The 26,360-nt window shown below is 40.8% G+C and overlaps 1 protein-coding gene across 1 annotated transcript in view; it reads left to right on the top strand.

Annotated features, from left to right (window-relative positions):
• CTNNA3 (catenin alpha 3) overlaps nucleotides 1-26,360 on the top strand; it is a 379,762-nt gene that overhangs the window by 17,462 nt on the left and 335,940 nt on the right. The gene's annotated exons all lie outside the window — the stretch shown is intronic.

Raw genomic sequence — 26,360 nt, 5'->3', positions numbered from 1 at the left:
AATTTGCCATGAGCTAGCAATGTGCTCTTTGAGCAAAGGCCAAAAGGCTCATTTGCTCCATTAGGAAAATCATAGCTAGCAGATCAAGGGAGTGATCCTTTGCCTATACTGGACTTTGGTGAGATGCATCTGGAGTCCAGTGCTGAGCTCTCCAGTACAAAGGAGACACAGCTATACTGAACAGAGTCCAGTGGAGGGCTATGAAGCTGATTAAGGATTTGGGGTGTTGACCATACAAGGAGGGGCTGAGAGAGCTGGGATTGTTCAGTCTGGAGAAGAGAAGGCTCCAGGGGGATCTTACCAATGTGTACAAATATCTGATGGGAATGAATAAGGAACACAAAGATAGCCATGCCTGAGGGATTCCTAGTGACAGGGCAAGAAGCAGTGAGCACAAATGGAAACACAGGAAAGTGCACTTTAATAAGAAGAAATTTCCTTTTTTTTATGTGAGAGTGGAAGGACACTGGAACAGGTTTCCCAGAGAGGTTGTGGAGTTCCCCCTCCCAAACCCTAAACAAAACTGGCTGTAGTTGACTGTGCTTTGAAAAGTGGGTTGAACTGGATGATCTCTAGACATCCCTGCTGACTTCAATATGCAGCTTGTAAACATCTGAATAAATTCCAAAGTCTGTGCAGATTCCTGGATGTCGCTGCCAGTTTCTTTTAATGTAAAGTAAATCCCATTATTTGTTAATGGAAGGTAAAAAGATACTCTGGTAATGAGGGTAGGACAATGTCATGGTTTAAACTCAGTCAGGCAACTCGTTCACTCCCTCCCCCCCACCCTTTTCCTCCCCCCTACTTCCGGAGAGACGGAGAGGAGAATCAAAAGAATGCAACTCCCACAGGTTGAGATAAGAACAGGTTAGTAACTAAGGTATAACACAAATCACTACTGCTACCACCAATAACAATAATGATAAAGGAAATAACAAGGGAAGAGAATACAACACCTCAGCACCAGCTGACTGATAACTTGTGCCCCCCCTTCAGCCTGACCAAGCACCTTCCGATATCTCCTCCAACCCTGCAGTCCCCCAGCCCTTCCGGGTAACTCTCCAGTTACCTCCTGGGCATGACGTGCTGTGGTATGGAATACCTCTGTGGTCAGTTTGGGTCGGGTGTCCTGTCTCTGCTTCCTCCCGGCTTCCCCTCTTTCCTGGCAGAGCATGAGACTCACAAAGTCCTTGGCCAAACCAAAACATCATTGTTATCAGCTCTGTTCCCAGGCCGAAAGTCAAAACACAGCACTGCATCAGCTACCAAGAAGGAGAAAAATGACTGCTACTGCTGAATCCAGGACATTATCCACCCCTTATTTCATACTATTCACGTCATGCTCAGATCCCACATTTTCAATATACCATCGCTCTCCCACATATATATATCCATATACACACACAGACCGAGAGAAAGAGATCATTTTCTTAGTGCATGGACCAATCCCTGTAATGCTGCCGAGTCCATCTGGTCCGTGATGTCAGGCTCTCTCTTGCAACAGTCTTCCAGAGCAGGAGAGACTGTGTGCATTGTTCACACTCGTGAATAATCTGGACAATAATGTCCATCACTAAGTCCACCCCTTGATCATGAGTCCATCTCTATGTTGCATCTCTGCTCTGATGGCCTGAAGTGCCATGGGCCCACCAGGCTCAAAATAATTCACTGTCCCCTTCAACAGTTTCTGCAGCTTGTTGCTGGGGACTCCATACAGCTGCCTTCCACCTCTGACACTTCCAAAGCACTGGAGGACTAGATACTTGCCCATACTGTGCCACACACACTGGCACTCATGACTGTCCAGCCTCGGGAAAACCTCTTGGTCCCCCTGCATCATCGTCTAACCCCAGACAAGACCCAAACCAGACTCTGCTTAACTTTTGAGATCAGAAAAAATGGTTGTGGGTAGAACACACTCTGTATGTGTGCCAACATGCTGATCCCCATCACAATCAGCAGGCAGGTCCCAAGGATACTCAAAGGCCATTCAAAACCTTCAGAACTCTCAAACGATGCTGCTGTACTTGTCACTGGGGCTGGTGTAGCTGCTGTGCTTGCCGGCTCTCCCACCACCAGCTTCTCTTTTCCTGAGTCCAGCTCTTCCTCCTCTGCCTTGCTGAGAAATGCTGCGTGGTCTCCTGCATCCCCCTGGGGCTCGGCGGGCGGCCGTGGGGCTGGGCTCGGCCCCGGGGCTCGGCTCCTCCGCCGCCTTCTCCCGCTGCTCGGCAGCAGCCTCTTTCCAGTCCTCGACCTCCCCGACCTCCTCCACCGGCAGCCGTCCCCTCGTAGCCTCCGGCCCCGCTCCTGCCGTAGCTTGGTCCCTGGGGCCGCTCTCCCGGGCCGCTTCGGCTGCCACCGGGTCCCGGGGCCGCTCCCCCTCGGCTCCCCACAGCCTCACGAAGACGGAGGCGAAGACGAGGGCCAGGACGGTGAAGAGCAGCCGGACGGCCAGGTACAAGTCCACGGCCACATCCGTCCCGCCCTGCTGCTGGAGCCCGCCCGTATTACAAGTCGTTGCCATAAAGTACAGTGAGGCAAGAACCTTAGCCCAAGCCCCACACTTGATAAACACTAACACAGCAAATACCGGCGCTAAGTTAGTTACAACGGTCTGAAGCTGTGAGATCAAGAGGAACAACTCTGAGAGCCAATAAATCAGCACTGTGACAAGTGACTATTAATCCAGTCAGATCTGTCGTTACCTCAACCCCTCATGCCCCATGCTGGGTGCCAAAAAAAGAACTGTCGTGGTTTAAACCCAGTCAGGCAACTCGTTCACTCCCTCCCTCCCCTTCTTTTCCTCCACCTTACTCCCGGAGAGACAGAGAGGAGTATCAAAAGAATGCAACTCCCACAGGCTGAGATAAGAACAGGTTAGTAACTAAGGTATAACACAAATCACTGCTGCTACCACCAATAATAATAAGAATGATAAAGGAAATAACAAGGGAAGAGAAATAACACCTCACCACCAGCTGACTGATAACTTGCCCTGCCCCTGCCCGACCAAGCACCTTCTGATACCTCCTCCAACCCTGCAGTCCCCCAGCCCTTCCAGGTAACTCTCCAGTTACCTCCTGGGCATGACGTGCTGTGGTATGGAATACCTCTGTGGTCAGTTTGGGTTGGGTGTCCTGTCTCTGCTTCCTCCCGGCTTCCCCTCTTCCCTGACAGAGCATGAGGCTCACAAAGTCCTTGGCCAAACCAAAACATCATTGTTATCAGCTCTGTTCCCAGGCCGAAAGTCAGAACACAGCACTGCACCAGCTACCAAGGAGAAAAATGACTGCTACTGCTGAACCCAGGACAGACAAGAAATTACATAAAGTAGTAAAAAGAAAGTTTGTTTAATTTAAATAATCTCTGGCCACTTTGGGCTGGTAAAAGGATGAGTAGTTACTAAGGTAAGTTCTGTGCCAGTTATAAAACAAAAGTTAAAATGACACTTTGAATTCCTTGTAAAAATTATTTGAGAAGTAGTTGATCAAAGGCTGTCCCTATGAATTTCATCAGCGAGAGTTTTGAGGTCTACTCCATGGTAAAAAGCAAATGCTTTTTCTTGTAATTACTCAGATGTAGTTTACTGGAACACCACCTATCTATGAGATGCTGCAGTTCTTAATTTCTAAAACTGGGGGTGGCTTCTCTTTTGTAGAAATGGAGATATCTGCATAGTTCTCAACTGGCTTTTCAACTTAATTTCTTGCCTAACTTCTATTGTTTTGGTTTGTTTTTTTAAAAAAAAATGAGGAATGAACAGTGGAGTTTTATGTGAAATAGCTCATGATTTCTTTTAATGAAATCAATACTATATCATAAAACATTCTAATGCTTTGTCTTTACTATTCAGCCATATCTTAAAACAGTGATTTAAAAGATATTGGGGATCCAAATCCAAATTCCCCATTTCCATTTTCTTTCTGAAAAGAAAATTAAAACATGACTTAAAGAATAAAACCAGATCTTTCTTTGTGGTCCTGAACAACATTTGTTGGCACTTCCTTTTTGTTTTAACTTTCATTTCAGTGGATTAATTTCCAGTTGTTGTTTCTCTGTCTGATGTGCTAAAAGAGGCCTTTTAAAGATCAGCTTTCCTCAAGAACTGCTTCTCATGGTTGTTTTCTAAGCCTCTGTTGCCAACTGGCACATTTTCTTTCTGTTTGAGTATGTGAAAAAACAAATGTCTCAAGACAGACAGTGCAATGCTTAGTAACATATTACTAATAATCTAATAGAGTCATCTAATTACCCTATGTACTGGAAAATCTTTGCCATCGTAGATTATTCCAGTTGGTTTTGAACATTGTTTCATTACCAGCAGCAAAAAAAAACTTAAATGAAGATGGAGAAGAAGGATGAGCCATCTGTTTAAAAGGGGCCGTACTGAGGAATAATTTAAGGTTATTTTTTCTATCAAACAGTGATGTTTCTAATTTTTTCAAAACCTTAATATTATAGAGGAGGAATTGCTATTCTGAAAAGATAACTGGTAAAGGAATTCATCCCTCTGTTCTCTTACTGAATATGTTTAGCTTTTTGCAGGAGAAATGAATAATAATCATCAATTTGAACTCCACATAAATAGGTGAAAATAAGAAACATAATAATTACATACACCCTAGAAGCAGTTAATGAAAAATAAAACTGGAGCCCAGGGAAAATGTCTTCTTTGGGAACTCGATTAGTACTTTTTAAAAAAAAAATCTTAATACAACAAAAGCACTGTATTATTAACATGTCTTTACTAACTGTGCACATGCGCAAATGGACAATGTATATGTGAAAGACCAAATGCACACAAGCAGTAACCACTCCAGTTTGGTAGTGGTGTTTCCAGTCTACTGTTTGGAATAATAAGGAAGAGAAATAGATAAAAATTTTGCAAAGCTCCAATAGAAAGTGTGAACTGAATGAAACCAGACAATAACTAGGCAAAGAATTGTGAAATGCTACATGATAGCTTGTAGCCATTTTGTAAGGATGCAAGTTTATAATGACATTTTTGATCCTTGCTACAATTGGCTAGAAAATTGAGCTTTTATTTCTTTGCTGTTGCATATGAGAGAATGAGCAAGCAAAATCTGAATAAGCCCCAGATAAGGCTTCCAGGTTCTTAGGCTGTTTGGCTTCTTAGTTATTGTGATCCTCAGAACACCTGCTTCTCTGAGCTGTAAAAAAAGGGGACTTTTAGAGCAAGACTACTTAGGGACTGCTATCTCCAAGTTCTTCCCAGAGCTGACTGGGAGCGGTGGATCTGAAACTCAGATTTTGGTTTCAAGACCATTTTGCAGAGCTGGCAGGGCATATGCTTGTTGTCAGAAGATCTGTTATACTTGCACTATTTCCATGGAAAATTTTAGTTATGATAAAATGCCAAAATTCAGTAGAAGAAAGATTCCTGTGGAGGATATCCAGTCATCTGTATTCCTTACTTCTGATGTTGTGCTTCAATTTTTATATTTGTTTTCCAGTTAGTCAGAAATGTTGTCAATGCCATTTTAAATGTTTGATAGAATTGTAAGCAAGTAGGAAGCACTCTAACTACTTAATTTTGTCTCTGTAAATTTTGTCTCTGTAGCTTTCATCAATATCAACTTAATAATTGAAACTATTAGTTAAAATACAATCATATAAAAATATTCTAGGTTATCAGGGACATATGACATCTGGTAATACTCCCTGCTCAAAGAAGGGCCCATTACATCATCAGATCAGGCTCCTCAGGGGCATATTCAATCAGGTCAGATTTCTACATCCCCAGGGAAATAGGAATGTGTAACTGAGAGTGCAGAAGTGGGCTAGCTGAGCAGAACTGCTTCTTTTGTGGGCTGTGAGCTATTAAATTGCACTATACTGGGAAATCAGAAAGACCCATTCATTTTCTCCCTTATCCATCTGACTTGTGATCCTTTCTTGCTAGGTGTGTGTTATGGCTTTGTTGTTAATGTGTGTCTTAAGACTAAGGTTGCACCCATAGAGAGGTTCTCATGTGAGAGCTCCTTAACACATACTAACTCTTGCAGCTAATTCCTCCTTAGAAAGCTTAAAGGAGGTTTTCCTCCATGATTTTTTTTCTGGTTTGCATTCCCATAGAAAGATAATGCTTATTTTGATGAAGAAGCATGAGCCAGATTCACTTGCTTGGGTACACCAACACCTCTTTTTAGGTTAACAGCTCTTACTCTTGGAAACAGCAGGGGCCTCTTCCATCCTTTCACCTGGTTTTGTGTTTCAGTGTATAATGTGTTTTAAGCTAGTGTGTATGTTCTGCATGTATCTGTAGATTATAATTGGATCTTGGTTGAGACAAGAAGAATAAAGATGTGATTAGCCAGGCTGGGGAAACTGGGGTTTCCAGGAAGACACTATAATTGAATGTCATGTGGATTGTGTATGAGCTACATGAGGACAGTTTCCAAGGGTGAGGTTAAAGGGGGAAGTAGATGACATTCCTTTGAACATGCATTAAAAAAAATAAAGGGGGGGAAAGTAAAATTTTATTAGTAAGATTATGATTTGCAACAAAGGGAGGAGGCAGTCCTGCTCTTAATGCTGGTGAGGACAGAGGTGAATATAGTGATGTAATTCAGATTTCTGTGTATTCATACACATTGTCAAAGAGTTTGGATTTTCCATACCTGGAGCAAAAGTGATGCTTGGTCAGATACTAAATTATTTGCCTAGCATTTATTTAGATAAAGATGTGGTGGAATACTACTACAAACCCAAATAGTTATTATAACTTAATTAAAATAGAGAGGTTGAAAAAAATAACCAGGAGAAGTGGTTTTATATTTTTGTTTTTGCCGCTAATTCTAAGTGAAACTCATTTTTTTTATTCTCTAATTTACTATTGTAGTGGAGAGTCTCTGTGTATCTACAATATAGATCTATAGGCCAGCCTGTAAATCTCAGATCATCTATTGCTTGCTAACAGTTGAAATACTGTTCAGTCCTATGGTCTGGCTGGTGGTGAGAGTGAATCTTCAGTGACAGGAGGAAGTAAATGAGGAGGAATTTGAAAATAGTCTCATGGGGTTGCTGTGAGATCTAGACCTATGCTTAGGACAATCTTGTAACAGTGCTCAACTAGGAGTACTGGGAAATCATTGCTGCTATCCGTCTATGAAAGTCACACCTTCTCCTCAGTTCTGTAAGGTCTGGTTGTTGGCCAGATGATTTTTTATGTGGTTTCTAGGTCAGAATGGCTGTTTGCTCCTTTGTCCAAATAACAAACATCCTGTTGCAAAAAGGCAATGTGCACTCCAACAAGTTTTTGTATAGCATCACAGACCAAAGACCTTTTTTTTTTGTTAAAAGAAAGAAATAACTAGTGACTTTTAATAGTGAAGAAGAGTGCTGGAAATCTGAATGCTGGAAGTAATTTGGTCAAAAACACTATGAGAAAGTAAGAAATATGATACTTAAGATGTGAATTTAAATCAACAGTAGTAAGTATGAAATAGTAATTGCCTGTTCCAGTAGTAAATGTGGGATTGGGTGCACTCTCAGCAAGTTTACTGATGACACCAAGCTATGTGGTATAGTTAACATGCTGGAGGGGAGGAGTGCCATCCAGAAGGACCTTGACAAGCCTGAGAGGTGGGCCAGCTCAAACCTTGTGAAGTTCAACAAGGCCAGTGCAAGGTCCTGCACCTGGGTCAGGGCACTCCCAAGCACAGATACAGGCTGGGTAGAGAATGGATTGAGAGCAGGCCTGAGGAGGAGGACTTAGGGATGTTGGTTGACAAGAAGATCAACATGAACTGTCAGTTTGGGCTTGCAGCCTGGGAAGCCAACCATATGCTGGACTGCATCAAATGAAGCATGGCCAGCAGGTCAAGGAAGGAGATTCTGCTCCTCTGTTCCACTCTTGTGAGACTCCACAAGAAGTACTGCGTTCAACTCTGGACACCGCAACAAAAAAGGGATGCGGACCTGCTCAAATGAGTCCAGAGGGGGGGCCACAAAGATGATCAAAGAGTTGGAGTACCTCTCCTAAGAAGACAGGCAGAGAGAGCTGGGCTTAGCCTTGAGAAGATAAGGCTCTAGGGAAACCTTATAGCAGCCTTCCATTGTCTAAAGGGAGCCTACGAGAAAGCTGGAGAAGGACTTTTTACCAGGACATGTAGTGATAGGACAAGGGGGAATGGCTTTAAACTGGAAGAGGGTAGATTTAAATTAGATATCAGGAAGAAGTTCTTTACTGTGAGAGTGGTGATGAGACACTCTAACAGGTTGCCCAGAGAAGTTGTGGATGCCCCCTCCTGGGAAGTGTTTAATGCTAGGTTGGATGGGGCTCTAAGCAACCTGGTCTATTGGAAGGTGTCTCTGCATGTGGCAGAGGGGTTGGAACCAGATGATCTTAAAAGTCTTCCAACCCTAACCATTCTGTGATTCTATAATTTAACTTTGTGCACAGTGTGTCACACAGAGAGGAGGACATTTTCATAAGCAAACTTGAGAAGCATAGTTAACTTAGTATTAAGGGAAAATAGAGTTCACAGAAAAATAACTTTCCTAGTGAATTGTTATTTATACTATTGTGGGTCAACTTGAGATAGTTTAGTAAAGTGTGATTCTGCAAGGACTGGCCTGGGTCCATGTGTATTACGTATTTTCAGTAATAAGGTGACTGAGAGAATGAAGAATGGACTCATTGAGAGTTTGAATAATGCTATTATGGTAAGAGTTTGAATTCTTTTATAGATCAATAAAAGCACACATCCCCTCCTTTTTTTAATTTATTTATTTTTTTTTCATTAATTTGGAGAATTGGAATGAAATATGCATGCTGAAATGACATGTGCAAGTGATCACTAATATGGAAGAGGTTTTCATAAGGTGTATGTTGTTAAAGTATTCTCCGTATCTGTTAAGAGAAAGACAAATGTAATTGGCAAAAGATGAAATCTGTGCATTGTTAAGATTAAAAAAAATCAACCATATAGATAAGTAAACACTGAAGAAGTTACCGTGGGAAAAAATAGCGATTCATTTGTTAAACAGTTAAAGACTACTGGTTAGACAAACATCTGTTTGGGCAGCTCTAGGAACATTTGTGCTGTTTCAGAGTGGTCAGAATGGAGAAAGTGTCCACAAGGGCTCTTCTAGCCCCACTGATTATTGGCTTGCATGTTTATTCAAGTAATATTCCCAGTCTTCATTGTTTATTTTCTTACCACAATTTCCCCCCATTCCCCAGATTAGTGTAGCATTGTAATGGTGAATGCTTTTCGTATGCAGTTACTAGAGCTGGACTGAAATCTGGTGGGTCTGTTAGAATTCCAGGTTATCTGCCCCTTCTACAATTTTGCCTTCAGTATCTGGGGAAGTCAGGATATAGTCCAAAGAAGTTATAAATAGTTGTATGCATGTGTCCTGGGTTCAGCAGTAGCAGTCATTTTTCTCCTTCATAGTAGCTGGTTCGGCACTGTGTTTTTCAGTTTCAGCCTGGGAGCAGCGCTGCTAACACCGATGTTTTTAGTTGCTGCTCAGTAATGTTTACTCTGACCAAGGACTTTCTGGCTCTCATGCTCTGCCAGGGAGGAGGGGGAGCCGGGAGGAAGCAGAGACAGGACACCTGACCCAAACTGACCAAAGAGGTATTCCATAACACAGCATGTCAGGCCCAGTATATAAACTGGGGGCAGTTACTCGGAGGGGCTAGATCACTGCTGGGGTTGGGCTGGGTATTGGTCGGCAAATGGTGAGTGGTTGTATTCTCTTCCCTTGTTATTTCCCTTATCATTATTATTGTTGGTGGTAGCAGTAGTGGTTTGTGTTACACCTTAGTTACTGGACTGTTCTTACCTGAACCCATGGGAGTTATATACTTTCGATTCTCCTCCCCATCCCTCTGGGAGTGGGGGGGATGAGAGGGGGGAGAAGGCGAGCGGCTATGTGGTTCTGAGTTGCTGACTGGACTTAAACCATGACAGCATACTAAGAGTCTATTTCTTCATGAGCTGTTTGCATGAATGTAGTACACTGAACAGTGATTCAGCTTATCATATCTTCAGGATTCCCCCCCCCCCCCCGCTAAATTTATAAATACATTAGAAAAATTTACCTAACTATAGTATTTTAAAATTTACCTAACAATTTTATATCCTATAATCTTTTCATAGTCTAGGACTCAAGTACAAGAAATACAAGATTGGAATTTTGCTGTACAAGATTAAATCTTTTGCCAGAAAATTGTGTAATGTAATGTGTGAGCCATTTTCTCATATAAACATGTTTCTCTGAGGAAAGTTGACATACACTGTAAAAAAGCAAATGACCAATAACAGAAAAATCTTTCTAGAATTTGATTGTATGGCAGAAATCCACAGTAATTTCCCAGTGTTAATATCTAATAAATAATATTTAATAATCTAATAAATAATATTTAATATTAAACATTACTCTTTTAACCTACTGTTATTTTTAATAATTATTCTTTTGATGTGATTCCTGTCATCAGCTGAAAAAGGTCCTTTTCCAGTAACTGGTTGACTGGGATATAGTAACTGACTGGAATATAAGAACAACAGAAAATATGTATCTGCTTTTCATTGGGCAGAAATCGTGTTAATATAAGGCATGAAGCAACTTTGCAATTCTTCCAGAATTTTTACAGGTGCTTCAAGTGCAAACTGATGTATTTATTCTGGAATAGATTTTAGTCTGTTCATCTGATCTAGCTGAAGCAAGTTTGTTTTCCCTTATAATTGGGTTTGGTGGTTATAGAGAAAGAATGACTTCATTATGTGTTGAACTGGCTTTTTCACAATAAGCCTAAGAATCTAAAAACATATTATCCAGTGTCGATATTTTATGTGAGATATCACAGAATCACAGAATCCTAAGGGTTGGAAGGGACCTCAGAAGGTCATCTAGTCTAACCCTCCTGCAAGAGCAGGGTAACCTAGAGTACATCACACAGGAACTTGTCCAGGCGGGCCTTGAATATCTCCAACGTAGGAGACTCCACAACCCCCCTGGGCAACCTGTTCCAGTGCTCTGTCACTCTCACAGTAAAGAAATTTTTCCTGATGTTCACATGGAACCTCCTATGCTCCAGTTTACACCCATTGCCCCTTGTTCTATCACTGGACATCACTGAAAAAAACCTAGCTCCATCATCCTGACACTCACCCTTTACATACTTGTAAACATTGGGGAGGTCACCCCTCAGTCTCCTCCAAGCTAAAGAGTCCCAGCTCCCTCAGCCTCTCCTCATAAGGGAGATGTTCCATTCCCTTAATCATCTTTGTAGCTCTGCGCTGGACTCTTTCAAGCAATTCCCTGTCCTTCCTGAACTGTGGGGCCCAGAACTGGACACAACATTCCAGATGCGGCCTCACCAAGGTAGAGTAGAGGGGGAGGAGAACCTCTCTTGACCTACTAACCACACCCTTTCTAATGCACCCTAGGATGCCATTGGCCTTCTTGGTCACAAGGGCACATTGCTGGCTCATGGTCATCCATCCACCAGGACCTCCAGGTCCCTTTCCCCTTCACTACTGTCCAGCAGGTCAGCTCCCAGCCTGTACTGGTACATGGGGTTGTTCTTCCCCACGTGCAAGACTCTACACTTGCCTTTGTTGAATTTCATCAAGTTTCTCCCCGCCCAACTCTCCAGCCTGTCCAGGTCTCGCTGAATGGCAACACAGCCCTCTGGTGTGTCAGCCACTCCTCCCAGTTTAGTATCATCAGCAAACTTGCTGAGGGTACACTCAGTTCCCTCATCCAGGTCGTTGATGAGAATATTAAACAGCACTGGTCCCAGCACTGACCCCTGGGGGACTCCACTAGTCACAGACCTCCAGCTAGATTCTGCCCCATTGACCACAACTCTCTGCCTTCTTCCTTCCAACCAGTTCTTGATCCACCTCACTACCTGATCATCAAGCCCACACTTCCTTAGCTTATCTATGAGGATGCTGTGGGAGACAGTATCAAATGCCTTACTGAAATCAAGAAAAACCACATCTACCACTCTACCATCATCCATCCACCTAGTTACTTGCTCATAGAATGCTATAAGGTTGGCCAAACATGACTTCCCCTTGGTAAAGCCATGTTGGCTGCTCTTAATGACCCCCTCATCCTTGATATGCCTAGAGATAGTGTCAAGAATAAGTTGTTCCATCACCTTTCCAGGGATGGAGGTAAGGCTGACCGGTCTATAATTACCCGGGTCCTCCTTCTTGCCCTTCTTATAGGCCAGCGTGATGTTTGCCATCCTCCAGTCCTCAGGCACCTCACCTGTTTCCCACGACTTACCAAAGATGATGGAGAGTGGCTCAGCAATGACCTCCGCCAGTTCCCTCAGTACCCGCGGGTGTATTCCATCCGGACCCATCGATTTATAGATGTCCAGATTACTTAACTGATCCCTAACCCAATCCTCATCTACCAAAGCAAAGTCCTCCTTTATCCTGACTCCTTCCGGGGCTATAGGAATCTGGGTCCCCTGGGGAGAGTCTGCAGGAGTAAAGACAGAGGCAAAGAAGGCATTCAACACCTCTGCCTTCTTTATATCCTCTGTCTCCAGGGCACCCACCTCATTCACCAGCGGGTCTATACTGCTTCTTGTGTTAGTTTTATTCGCTATGTATTTGAAGAAGCCCTTTCTATTGTCCTTGACACGACTTGCCAGATTGAGTTCCAAGGAGGCCTTAGCTGTCCTAATTGCTTCCCTACATCCTCTAACAGCTGTCCTATATTCTTCCCAAGTGGCCAGTCCCTCCTTCCATAATCCATAGATTCTCTTTTTTCCGTACGAGTTTGCCTAGCAGTTCCTTGTTTAACCATGCTGGTCTCCTGGCTCCCCTACTTGACTTCCTACTCATTGGGACACTCTGATCCTGAGCTTTGAAGAAGTGGTCCTTGAATGCTGACCAACTATCTTGAGCTCCTTTACCACCTAGTACCCTTTGCCATGACAATTCCCTTAGCAATTGATTGAAGAGGCCAAAGTTTGCCCTTCGGAAATCCAGAAATGTGGCCTTGCTAGGTATTCTATTCCTCCCACACAAGATCCTAAACTCCCCCATCTCATGGTCACTGCAGCCCAGGCTGCCATTGACTGTCACTACTTCAACCAGACCCTCCTTGTTGGTGAGTACCAGATCCAGCAGCGCTCCTCTCCTAGTTGGTTCGTCCACCATTTGCATTAAGAAGTTATCATCAATGCACTGGAGGAGCCTCCTAGACTGTGAATGACTGGCTGTGTAAGTCTTCCAGCAAATATCGGGGTAGTTAAAATCCCCCATAAGGACCAAGGCATGGAGTCGTGAGGCTGCTTTCAATTGCCTGTAGAAAGCCTCATCAACTCCTTCGTCCTGATCAGGAGGTCTATAATAGACCCCCACAGCTGTGCCACCTGTACCAGCCTGTCCCTTAATTCACACCCACAGACTTTCCACTTGGTCCTCATCTGCCCCTGGACAGAACTCAATGCATTCTAGTCGCTCTTTCACATAAAGAGCAACTCCACCACCTTGCTTTGCTGATCTATCTTTCCTAAATAGGATATAGCCATCCATAACCACATTCCAGTCATGTGAGCTGTCCCACCATGTCTCTGTAATTGCCACCAGGTCATAACCTTTAGACCACACACAGACTTCTAACTCCTCCTGTTTATTCCCCATGCTGCGTGCATTGGTGTACAGGCATTTCAGGGAGCCAGCTGAGCACGCTAGTGGCACCCTTGGAAGGCGGGAGGCCTTCTGGTCTTCATTAATACTAGAACATTGCCCCACTAGTTCAAACCCAGCTACAACCCCCTCGCAGTTCGAATCTAACCTAGAGCTCTGTGAGTGAGCTCTACTAACTCTTGCCCAGGTACCCTTTTTCCCCTGCAGGACAGGGTTTAAACAACTACCCTTTCCCTCAAATGAAACAATAGATTGAGAGTTCTCCCTAGTCTGCCATTCTTCAAGCCCTAGCATGTTTCTCTTGGGCTTGTCCCCAACAGGCCCAGTTATCTCCCCTTCCCCCTTCCTGCCTAGTTTAAAGCCCTGTCAATGTGCCCTGCTAATTCCTGCCCCAGAAACCTTCTCTCCCTCTGGGGCTGATGTATCCCACCTGCCACCAGCAAACCAGGTGTCTCATATAGCAGCCTATGATTGAAAAACCCAAACCCCTGCCTTTGGCACCAGTCCCATACCCATACATTAATCTGCAGTCTCTTCCATGGTGACCATGATCTGTCTGGTCGATCGGTCTGTCTACATCTCTTTGCACAAGCAAGCAGTCCTTCCTCCTCCTGTGCTCCAGTCGAGTCCTCTTAATCAGGCGGTCACCCCACTTGCCTGCCTGCGCAAACTGCCTCGCCGCGCTCCTGGTCGCTCGCGCTCCCTGGGCAGGTTTTTAACCACTCACAGCTGCCGCCGAGCCTGCTGGCCCCGCCCCCGGTGAGTCAGCTGTTCACGAGAGCTGAGCTGCCGGCTCCTGGGCAAGTCCTGTTGAGAACTTGAGGCTCCCTCCTCAATGGCTTTTGTCGCTCTGAGTTGAGGCTCTTGGGCGCTGATCTCTCCCCGCTCCACTCTGGTGTTGCAGGCATCCTCTCTCAATCTACTCACCTCAGCAATTGACCCATTGAGATATATCACAGTTTAAACCACAATTTTTTTCCAGAGCTGAAAATAGAATTGCTGACAGTAAGGAAATTAAAGTGGTTGATGGGCTGTTTACACTTGACCAGTTGTTAATGAATTCTCACTATCCTGTTAATTTGTACTGAAGTAATACATAAGGCAACCTAGAAAATGGCCTGAAGCTCCTAAAACTACAGAGAAGAAAAAATTAAGTTGTTGTGATGCTTTTGACCTATGAGTTGTGATATGTGACTTTTGATACTCTGGAATGATGTGATTGATAATATGATTTTTGTTACTTGATTTTTTACTCCTTACTGAATGTTACTGTATGTTATATTTTGGCTCAGGGGCAGGAAGAAAAGTTGCTTATTTTCCTTGTTTGCCCCTGTAGCCTTTGTTCAGGTGGAGCTTTTTCAGAAAGAAGGGAGAATGCACTTCCTTTGAGAACAGCTGAGCATGCTCAGCTGAGGGGAATTTCTGGACTTTCCTAAGCTAGGGACTGGTAGCTTTTGGAGGAGACTTCAGAGAAAGAAGGCAATATTTCTGCGGACCCTGAGGAAGTTTTACAAAGTTACTGCATCTCAAAAGACCTCACTGAGAATTCTTAGCCTGAGAACAAGCTTGTAGGAAAGGAAGGGTATGTGATGAGCACAAGAGAGGCTGGCTTACACTTCGATTATTTTAGTTTCTTCTACCCAGTGGCTCAGGTTTTTCACTTTTTCAGAATTATGTTGCAGTAAGGGGTACTTTGATTTCAGTGGATTTTTGATTCTCCTTTTTGATACAGTGAAAGTGAAGGAGGTTCTGGTCAAGGAGGCTCCTGATAGCCATTTCTCAGTGACACATAAAATTTAACTTCTTAAATCAATATATGGTTTCATTGTGAGAAGGAAGGAGTTACCCTCTCATCAACTAGTTTATTTTAAAAAATGTCTCAGCTGCAAATGAGTATTTAGTTATGAGATTAGCTTGTATGTTGTGGCTATTGCCTATGTCAAATATTGCTACATAAAAGACATTCTTATCTTCATTGACAACTCTTGACTATCATCAGTAGAAGTGCAGAAATCCCACTACTTTAAAAGGTCAGATGCTCTAAAGCCAATGGATGAACTTCAACTGATTTTAATAGAGCCAGGATATCATCTTCTATCAAGGAGTTAAGCTCAGCTCTGTGGATATAAAAACACAGCTGTGTAGCATCTGGTAAAAATTAGGGGGGATGAGGGAGTCATATTGTTTAGGAAGTGTGGTATGTATTTAGTATTTCATGCTGTGCTTTTAATTATCGTCTGTATTGCATGACACCCATGTATATTGTAGTGTTTTATACACATTCTTTGAAAAACATACTTGATATTTTTGTTAAAATACAGTTCTGGTTATATCTTTTGGTTGTAATTGTGCTGTGGTTTTGATGTTTTGGCATTCTGTGCAGTTTGGCTACAATTTTCTTTTACTGTTAACGCTCATGAGGCAAAATGGAAGAGTTTCTGCAAAGCAGAAGGAAGAAATTGCTGTTTGACCTACTGTTTACACAAAATCAGTAAAATGAAAAGAATGTTGAAAAATAGTGTGAATTCAACCTGTTATCCTTATGCATTTTTAATCAGTATTTTCTGGCAGATGAAATTTCCAAAAAGGACTAGACGCTGTCTCTTTTGGCCTCAAACTGCATGTAATTATTCAGAGTATGCCATTTCTCCTTGTAGGAAGACTTATTACCCACAGGCAAATGTAATCTATTATCTTTTCCTTCAACAATTCCCCTTTTCCCTCTACCTCAAAAGATATCAGAAAAGATTTATAAGGTCCTGCAGCCCACAAAACCTGATTCGTTATCCTTAAATCAAGTATAACTGATTGCAAAGCTCTTATTTTTATAAGAATTTGGGGAGTATTTACAGTTTTTGGGATGCCTTTTCTAAAGGTGAAAAATGCATTTCTTAAAACTTATTCTTTAGAGAGTTATTGCTGCAGAGTAATAGCCCATTTTGTCAATAGAAAAATAATGGATCTACCTTGAGATGTCCAAACAGAATGAAGTATTCAAGCTCAAAAGATAACATCCATTTGGGTAGAATTGTCTTAATATATATATATTGTGTGACTATCCTTCTGACATAACATCTTACCTATTTTTACTGCTGTGGTGCATGAGGTAGACAGCTTCTTGAATCTTGATGTTGTGTTCGCTCCTGTTCCCAGAGGATTAAATCTGATTTGGGGCTAATCAATATGAACAAGCAGCTTAATTTGTGCCTTCACATTTTGTTAATTTCTGCTTACTTATTTATCTTTTACTATAATGACCAATTGCACATTTTTTTTTCAAGTCCTTCATAGTTGAATCATTTTGGTCTTCCTTTTACATCACTTTTTTCTATTGTTTTATCTCTCCTTCTCCTGTATAGATAGAATCAATCTTTTTCCTAGTTGGATTTATTTCCTAAAGTTTGTGGCATAGGAGATAATGTTTTGCAGTGCAATGCTGATTCATTGTTGGTTAGCTTTAATGGAGTTACTTGCTTTGTGTGAGAAATAACTGTAAGAATCTAAAGAGTTCTTAGTTAGCACATTTCACCTTCATTCTTAATTGCTGGTTTGCTTATTTATCTCTTCAGTCAGACAGTGTAAACAACTTACAAATGACTTATTAAGTGACAGACAGTATAGACAACTTGTAAAGGAACTCATACTATTTCAGTTTAGAAGACCTGTTGATGCTACAATATATATGTTAAAGACTCCTTTTAATAACCCTTGCTTAGTTTTTACATTATTTTCCACGGTTACCTTTCTAACTGAGAGTCTTGAAAACTGTGTTGTTAATGGAAAAATATGATGCTAAAGCATAGCAGACCTCTGCTTTTTATAGGCAGCATTGTATATCCTCATTGTCCCATGTAGTTGAATTGATTTTCATGTGAACAATATTTTGGTGTTACATGTATTATCATGTATTTGTTTATTTTTTAGTAATTCTGTCTTTGATTTACTTTTCTGCATCCCTTGGTTTCCCTAAAGTTCTCTTAAAGGTCATATATTTTTAACATAAAAGCACATGATTTAGTATCTAATGTGGAGTTATTTGCCTCCCAGAACAGTTAGAGAATTAAGATTTAAATGTTTGCATATGTGGATCTCATCTTCTTTTTCTCTGTGGTCATTCACGCCTTTTAGTTCCTGTATATAAGGCCAGCTTTTTTATTGCTCTTAGTGATTTACATTTGGATACTGTCTTCCTGATTACTCAGGCATACAGAAGATATTTAGTACCAGAGAAAATGGGAACAAAATGATTTTCATTTGGGAGGAAGACAGAAGACTTTTTTGTTATCAGGTTGTTTACCTGTGTGTATTCAGTCCAGACTTAAATTTAATCCTCATCTCCTACTTTAATTAGTGCATATTAGCCTGTACGTCCTTTTAAAAAACAGTGTTAAATGTCTTCTATTCTGGATCCCTGTAATTTTTTGAGAATATTTTATTTTGTTTCTGTATCGTAACTTAGTTGCATCTATGTTGTTTATATCCTCTTTCTTAGCATCCTCTCTCAGGAGTAACACTGAATTTTCTTTGCATTGAAGTAATGTCGTTTTTGCTAGCAGTGTGTTTTATTTCAGTAACTTATATTTTTGTGGTGTTAGCATTGCCCTTGCATAAATTTCCCCCTTCTTCCAAATTTTTAGAAGAAAAGCACACAGTCTTACAATAGGCCATTAATTCTTACTTCTGAAAGCTCAATTTATTCTTTTTTCTAAGAATAATTTTGAGTTTTAGTAAGGTACTTCTATTTTACATGAAGGAATCTTAGAATATAATTTAGCAGTATAAATTATCTGAAATCAGTTCTTAATTTCAGTGTGTTTCTTAATATTTTTGCAGAAAAAATTAAAATATCTTGAGGCAAAATGCATGCAGGTAGGGAAGAAAAACATGAACAAGTGCCAAATCTTGTGAAAATGGGAGAAAAGACCATAAACAATTTACATTTGGGTTGTCATTTTAAATTTAAACTGTGAGATTGATCCTGCAGTGCAGAACAGAGGCAGATCTTTATCCCTGTTTGGGATCCAGTTGCCTTCGGTGAAATTCTTTGTAGACTCAAGGAATTATTAAAAAAAAAAATTAAGGAAAGCCTCAGGAAAAAAGTAGCATAGAAATGGCTGTATTTACATGAGACATTAGATAGGATTACAAATCTTGTTTTACAAATCTTACAAATTATAACATCATAAAAATGGAAATAGAAATGTAATCATTAATGCTGATTCCCAGTCAGGTTAATCAGTCCCATTCCTATTTAAGTGTATTTTTTTTTTAAAGAAAAATTAAAAAACCCATGTACCATTCATCTTCACAAGCAGTACACCTGTCTTTCTGAAAGGTCCAATACTGGAAAACATCTTACTTTCTTCTCTTAAAACATTGTGAGACTTTCAGTCAGTATGGCATTTTTCAAGCATATATAGGTGTAGACCTTGAATGCTACAAGTAGCGGTTAAGTTAGGCATAAGGAAAATTGTTCTAATAACAAGAACATTTAAGTATGGATACAGGTTGATGTTTCCCCAAAGACTGAAGGTTTCTGAAGAAGCTAGAGAAGCATCTCTCATAGTAAAGTTGATTTTGCTTTGAGGGAGGACATCATGTTCACCCCTTATAGTTCCACTTTTAAAGTCTGTGTTGTGATCACATGATAAAAGTGGAATTAGGACAGCTTATACTGACATCCAATAATCATCTGTATTTAAGGCCTTAGGATGCAAACAGATAAAAAAGAAGAACCCCCAAAACAAAAAAATACCCACAAAAAACCCCACCAAAAAATAAAATAAAAAAAAAACAAAAAAACCTGACCAAAACCCAACACCACTGTGTGTAGTAGTAGAATGAAAAAAAAAAGCTTATTAGTATGCTACAGCATTAAGGTATTTATGAGTTTATATTTGCAAGGTGTAGTGGTGAAGTAAAGGGCACTTAAATCAGACAAGATTGAGCATGCAGTTGGTAGGCAGCAAACCTCTTCACCTCTGGAAGTGGGTACCTGAATAGCATTTACACTTCCCCCCATCCTCCAAGTTTGAACTTGGAGAAGGAGGCAAGTTGCAGAAGTGTAAGTAGAAGTAAGATGAACTGTTGAGATAATGGTACAGCAGAAAGCAAGAAAATCAGATTGTCATTAATCTTATTTGCGTATTAAGATATACCATTGATAGCTGTATTTTTTCCTTTTCTTGCAAATGTGAATAAGGGTTTTAGATAGTGAAGACTAGGCTAATCATGTGAGTTTAGAGGTTCTTCAAAATGAAGTTACCAACAGCAAGGTGTAAAAGGAGGGTGCATCATCATTACTAGCAAAATAAATCAGATTATTTCTTTTGAAAGAATAAATTACTAAAACCAGTATTCAATATGAATGGTGCAGGTAATTGCTTTCCAGGCCTCATTTATGACACACGCTTGTATAAAACTGCTGAAATGAAGTGCACAGTGCTGGAGGGAACCATCATTTTTTTTTAATGAGTATTCTCATCCCTAGATAATGAGGTTTTGTTGTCTAAGCTTCACAGAATTAGTATATTCCATGTTTAAATTATTTGACTTTCAAATATGTTTCACTGATGCAATCACTTTACGATTACATTAGATAGACCTATTGATGAGTTGCATCCACCTTGAAAGTCTCTTTGTTATGGAATACAAAGTGGAAGGTATTCTATGTAAGTTGAAAAAACCTGTATTCTTATATAACTGACCATTTTAAATTCCTTTAGTGTTTATTACAGTAACATCCGTCCTGTTTATGTCAGTTGACCTAAGGTAATTAATAAAGCAGTGATCAAACATCAGTGTTAATCCAAAGAAATTCGATACTAATACAACATTAATGCTCAATTTTATAATATTATCGTCGTGACTACAGTGGTGACACTTTGAAGTGTCCACTGTTATGAGTGTATTAGAGCTTTAATATAATAGGATCAGGTATAATGAATTCAATGTTGCAGGCTCATTTGCTGTTACACAGCAGGTGCTACTTTGTACTTAAACATCTGAAGAGACATTTTTAAAAATGAGTTATTTACATACAAAATTGATGTTGATAAAGGGGAATATAAGCTCCATGCCGTGTGAGACTGTCATAGGTGTACATGCTGCACTTCATCTTACATAAAAATTCTTGGCAAGATTCTAGTGGCAAAATATTAATTCCTTAGGTGTTCATTAAAATACCATTAATCATGAACTCTGATGATATCCAAGTTTAGATTGGATATAAGAAGGAAATTCTTTCCTGTTAGGGTGGTGAGGCACTGGAATGGGTTGCCCAGGGAGGTTGTGAATGCTCCATCCCTGGCAGTGTTCAAGACCAGGTTGGATGAGGCCTTGGGTGATACGATTTAGTGTAAGGTGTCCCTACCCACGTCAGGGGTGTTGGAACTAGATGATCTTAAGGTCCTTTCCAACCCTAACTATTCTATGATTCTATGATTCTGTGTTCATATTGATTTATTTTGAAACTTTTTAATTAAAATTGATCAGATTCTATAATTAGATTGAGCAGGAAAATGGTATTTGGCCTTGTTACTTTATAGTAGAACTATTAATTCACTTAAATCTTAGAATTTTTGAGGAATTTAATGAACATCTGCTTTTAAATATGGATCATACAATCAAACTTGTATCTAGTAAGAGGTTCATGTGTGTCTTTCTATGAGGAAAAGTATTTTGCAATACTTTGTAGGAAATGGGCTTATTTTTTTGTTTACCATTGTGATGAACTTGAAAAAGCCGAAATAATAGTGTACTTTCTGGTAAGATTGATCTTGATTTAGAATCCATCTCTAAGGGTAATCTGATAAGTAAATGTACAGGCTTTCAGCTTATTTCTGTACATTAGAGGACTGGATGGCTGTTATTTAAGCTATCTGGAAATTGGCAGTCTGTCATTAGTAAGTATGTGATAACTATATTTTGCAAGCCCTGGTCCTCATGGGAAACTTCTATCACCCCAATATCTGTTGGGGGGACAACACAGCACAACATAAGCAATCTGGGAGGTTCCTGGAACGCGCTGATAATAACTTCCTTCTGCAACTGGTAGAGGAGCGTTGGCTTGGTGAAGCAGAGTTACTATGCTGAACCTTTTTCTCACCAATAAAGAGTGTCTGGAGAATGTGAAGCTTGAGGCCAGCCTTGGCTGCAGTGACCATGAAATTTTGGTAGGTCAGTGAGGAGGGTGTGCAGCAAGCTTGCTATACTGGACTTCAGAAGAGCAGACTTTGGCTTCTTCATACATCTGCTTGGTAGAGTACCATGGGATAATGCACTGGAGGGAAGAGGTGCCCAAGTAAGCTGGGTAATATTAAAGGGTCACCTCTTCCAAGCTCCGGATGTGATGCATCCCAACAAAGAGGAAGTTAGGCAAAAATGCCAGGAGGCCTGTGTTGATGAACATGGAGGTTATGGGAAAACTGCAGTACAAAAGGGAAACCTGCAGAGGGTAGAAGTGAGGATGGGTAGCCTGGGAAGAATACAGAGAAATTGTCCAAGTAGCCAGGGATCACGTTAGGAAAGCTGAAGCCAGACAGAAGTAAATCCAGCAAGGGACATCAAGGAAATGCTTGTCTAGGTACGTCAGTGGTAAAAAGAAGACTAAGGAAAATGTGGGTCCTCTCCAGAAGGAAATGAGGGACTTGGTTGCCCAGGATATGGAGAAAGCTGAAGCGTTCTCTGATTTTTTTGCCTTGGTCTTCAGCAGCAAGTGCTCCAGCCACACTGCCCAACATAAGAAGGATGTGGACCTGTTGGATTCAGTTCAGAGGAAGGCCACAAAGCTGATCAGAGAGCTGGCGCAGCTCTCCTATGAAGACAGGCCAAGAGACTTAGGGTTGTTCAGCCTGGAGAAAAGAAGGCTCCAGGGAGACGTTATAGTAGCCTTCCAGTACGTAAAAGGGGACTGACTGAAATCTGGAGAGGGACATTATACAAGGGCATGCAGTGATAGGACAAGAGGAAATGACTTTAAACTGGAGGAAGGTAGATTTAGATTAGATTATCATTACAAAAATAATCTGTAGTAACAGGAGAAGGAGGAATGGCTTTGAACTGAAAAGAGTGTAGATTTAAATAAGATATTAGGAAGAAGTTCTTTACTGTGAGGGTGGTGAGACACTAGAACAGGTTGCTCAGGGAAGCTGTGGATGGTCCATCCTGGAAGTCTTCAAGGCCAGGCTGATGAGGCTTTGAGCAACCTGGTCTAGTGGAATGCATCCCTGCATTTGGCAGGGGGTTTGGAACCAGATGTTCTTAAGGTCTCCTCCAACCCAAACCATTCTATGATATTTCTGTTTCAAAAATGGAAGTGAGAAATGTTATTATTACACTCCTCTATCTTTTATTTCTACTAGAACAATGAAGAGAGAGAGTTTTCCTGTCAATGTAAATTTACTTTCTGCAGGACTTGTGAATGTGACAGATTTATGTGGTTTCAGAGAAGTCGTGCACACATTCAAAGAGTGACTATTAAGACATGACATTTGGCTCAGTAAGTCCCAGACCTACAAATTGTTGGGGACCGTAGGGGCATTCTGGGGAAATAATGCTGGGTGCTTGCTCCATTCTTTAGTTCTTTGGGTTTCATCTTTTGGCTGCTGTTTGGGACAGTTTATCAAGCCTAAATGTATCTTTGATCTGATGAAGTAAAACCATTATTATGTTCATCACAGATATTGATGCCTTTACTGGTAAGATTTGCCTTCAGGAAGCCCAGGCCCCTAACACACATGCAAAAATCTGGGACACAAAGATCTTTCACTCAGTAGAGGAGGATCGGTAGAGGAAACATGAGTTGTACTGTTCTGTCTCATCTGTTCAACAGACTACTTTTGCTAGACCAGTTGGGAGCTAAATATAGCTGCTTTTGTTTGGCACTACCCAGGATCTTGTAATTTGTTTACTTTAACCATCTTTGAGTATCTGTATTGCTAATAAAAGAATTTTGAGAATTTATTGCAGTTCTGGAATACTGGAATGTAGGCTATATGTTTCTACTTGGTGATGTTGCCCTTTCAGTTTTGTTTTGATTTATCATTCACATTGTGGTTTTTGCACAATTTCTGTTCCCTTGTCCAACCTGAGGATTGCAAATAACAGTAAGAGATAAAAAATGCTGTGAGAGGGAAGGGGAGAGATTGAGTGGCTGTCAGTGAAGCACACTGGTACACAAGTTCTGAGGTAGGTACATTTTTTTTTTTTTTTCACTCTGTGTTGCAAAAAATGTATGATGTTTGTGAGTTAATTCTGAAAATTGTGTATATTTCTTGGTGTTAGTGGTAGCTCTCAGATGTCTTGTGAATAGTTTGTACAACACCTCATACTGAAAATTTTGATCACTTTTTAATTGAAGCAATCATCTGCTTTTTTTTGTACAGATGTTATTTTGGTGTTTGTTGTTTTTTTATGTCTTGAAACAATTGCAGTAATTTGTCAGGTTAATCACTAATTTTCCTATATATTGCCTTCACATAGGACCTTCATTCAGATACCTGTGCTCTATTTCCTAATGGGTGTTTCAGCCCTGTAAATGGCTGTACAAGCATGATCCAGTGATGGATGGTGTAAATTGTTTCCTGTAGCTAGATTTATTTTTAAAATTGTCTGGTTTTTTTTTTATTGATGGAAGTTATGCTCTCCATCAGTTTGTATTTTGCAAGAATAATGAATTCACCCAGCTTTTTCTTGATGAAATGATCTACCAGTATATAGTGGTGTCACTTAACTGTAATACTGAGATTGATGCTGTTGGCTTACCTCTGTGGTTTATGGATCTTATTACAAAGGGAAATGATATATGAAAGTAACCCTCTGTAAATAGATATTTGAGCCCATAGGCTTGGCGTACTTTCTTCTTGCTAACTTGTAGCTTAGAAGACTGGGGCTGTATTAGGTGATACTTTTTTGTTTTGTCCACATAACTAAAGCGTACTATTTCTGTGCATGCTGAGTCAGTATATTTTGCAATTACCTGTAGAAAAGCAGGTGTACACACACTGACATAGAACGTTGTGAGTGAGTCCATGTTTGTGTTAGCTTAACCTAGTGTCCTAGTTTTGGCTGGGGTAGGGTTGATTTTCTTTGTAGTAGCTACCGTGGGACTATGTTGTAGATTTGTGCTGCAGTGTTGGCAATTCGGGGGTGTTTTCATTATTGCTGAGCAGTGCTTACACAGAGTCCAGGCCTTTTCTGCATCTCGCACCAGCCCATCAGCAAGGAGGCTTGGGAGTGCGCAAGAAGTTAGGAGGGGACACAGCTGGAGAGCTGACTTCAGCTAACCAAAGGCACATCCCATGTAATATGACATCTTTCTCGGCACAGAAGGATGGGGAAAAAAAAAGGAAGGGGAGGGACATTTGGAGTAACGATGTTTGTTTTCCCATGTAATGATTATGCATAATGGAGCCCTGCTCTCCTGGAGATGGCTGAACATCTGTCTGCTGATGGGAATTAGTGAATGGAGTCCTTGCTTTGCTTTGCTTGTGTACACAGCTTTTGCTTTATTTATTAAACTGTCTTTATCTCAGCTTGTGAGATTTTTCACTTTCTAATTCTCTCTCATCCCTGACATGGGGGAGTGAACAAGTGTCTGTGTGTTGCTTAGTTGCTGGCAGGGGTTAAACCAGAACACGTTTTTTTCATTATAGTGATTTTTTTTTCAGGGAAGGTACCTACCTGCCATTTAGTTTTCTTGAAGACAGTCATCTTGTTGAGAATAGCAGATTTCAGGTTGATATAGTCCATTAAGAAAAAGGTATCCAGTTATTTGTACTGAAAAATATGTTTCAACACATTTAAATTTGGGGTTGGCATGTATTCGATTGCTGCATTTGGCCCTGGGATGTTGTATCTGTCATTCAGAGCACTGGTATGTCCCATTGGGGTCACAGAGAGCCTGGCACTACAGCGGGCACTGCAAATGTGAGGTGCAAAATTGTTGCTGCTTCTGTGACCATGCCATTGTACCACTTGCGTATTGATATGTTGGTCTGAAACTACAAGTCTTTCAGGAGAGGTCCAAGACAAACCAGGTTTATTAGTGTATGCTTCATCATTGAGGAAAAAAAAAAAGAAAGAGAAACATTTGTGTGTGTGTGAATACATACCCAATTGTGACTGTTTAACTAGATAATGTCAAAAAGATTTTGTCACTTGGCATAAGAAAATATTTTATCATGTTCCTTATCCTAGGCTCATTAGAGTGTCTAACGTTGAAAATAGTCATGTCATGCAGTTCTCCATAAATTAGAAGTACCTGGAGCCTTTGAACATTGTGCACTTTGAGTAACTGCATTGGCGCCAGGACCACTTCTGAGCACCATAAATATCTGAGGGCAGTGGGTCAAAGTAAAGAATAAGGAGGACAGAATAACTGAAATAATCTTTTAGGAGGATGATATTTGATCCTAACAGCTCAGGCCTTCTATTATGACCAGCATGCCTAAACATTAAAACTTAAAACAACTTTCATTGAAGCAGTTAACTTCTTCCTGCTGTACAAAAGTCACTCGGCTCCAGAATGACGCCTGCATTTCTGGTTTAATGTTATAATTGGCAAAATGCATTTTGAAACTGCGTAGTAAAATGCCAGCACTGTAGAAGATTACCAGAAATCCAAGAACCCATGTAGAAAAGAAATAAGAAACTGAAGTATGGAGGTTTAAGATGAGTCTTAAAAAGACAAGTAATGTTTTGAAT

Source organism: Pezoporus wallicus, unplaced genomic scaffold (genome assembly GCF_028554395.1).
Source record: "Pezoporus wallicus isolate ANWC-B61680 ecotype Strahan unplaced genomic scaffold, APGP_CSIRO_Pwel_v1 contig_4816, whole genome shotgun sequence".
Taxonomy (NCBI): Eukaryota; Metazoa; Chordata; class Aves; order Psittaciformes; family Psittacidae; genus Pezoporus; species Pezoporus wallicus.
This window is presented reverse-complemented; position numbering and strand designations above follow the sequence as displayed.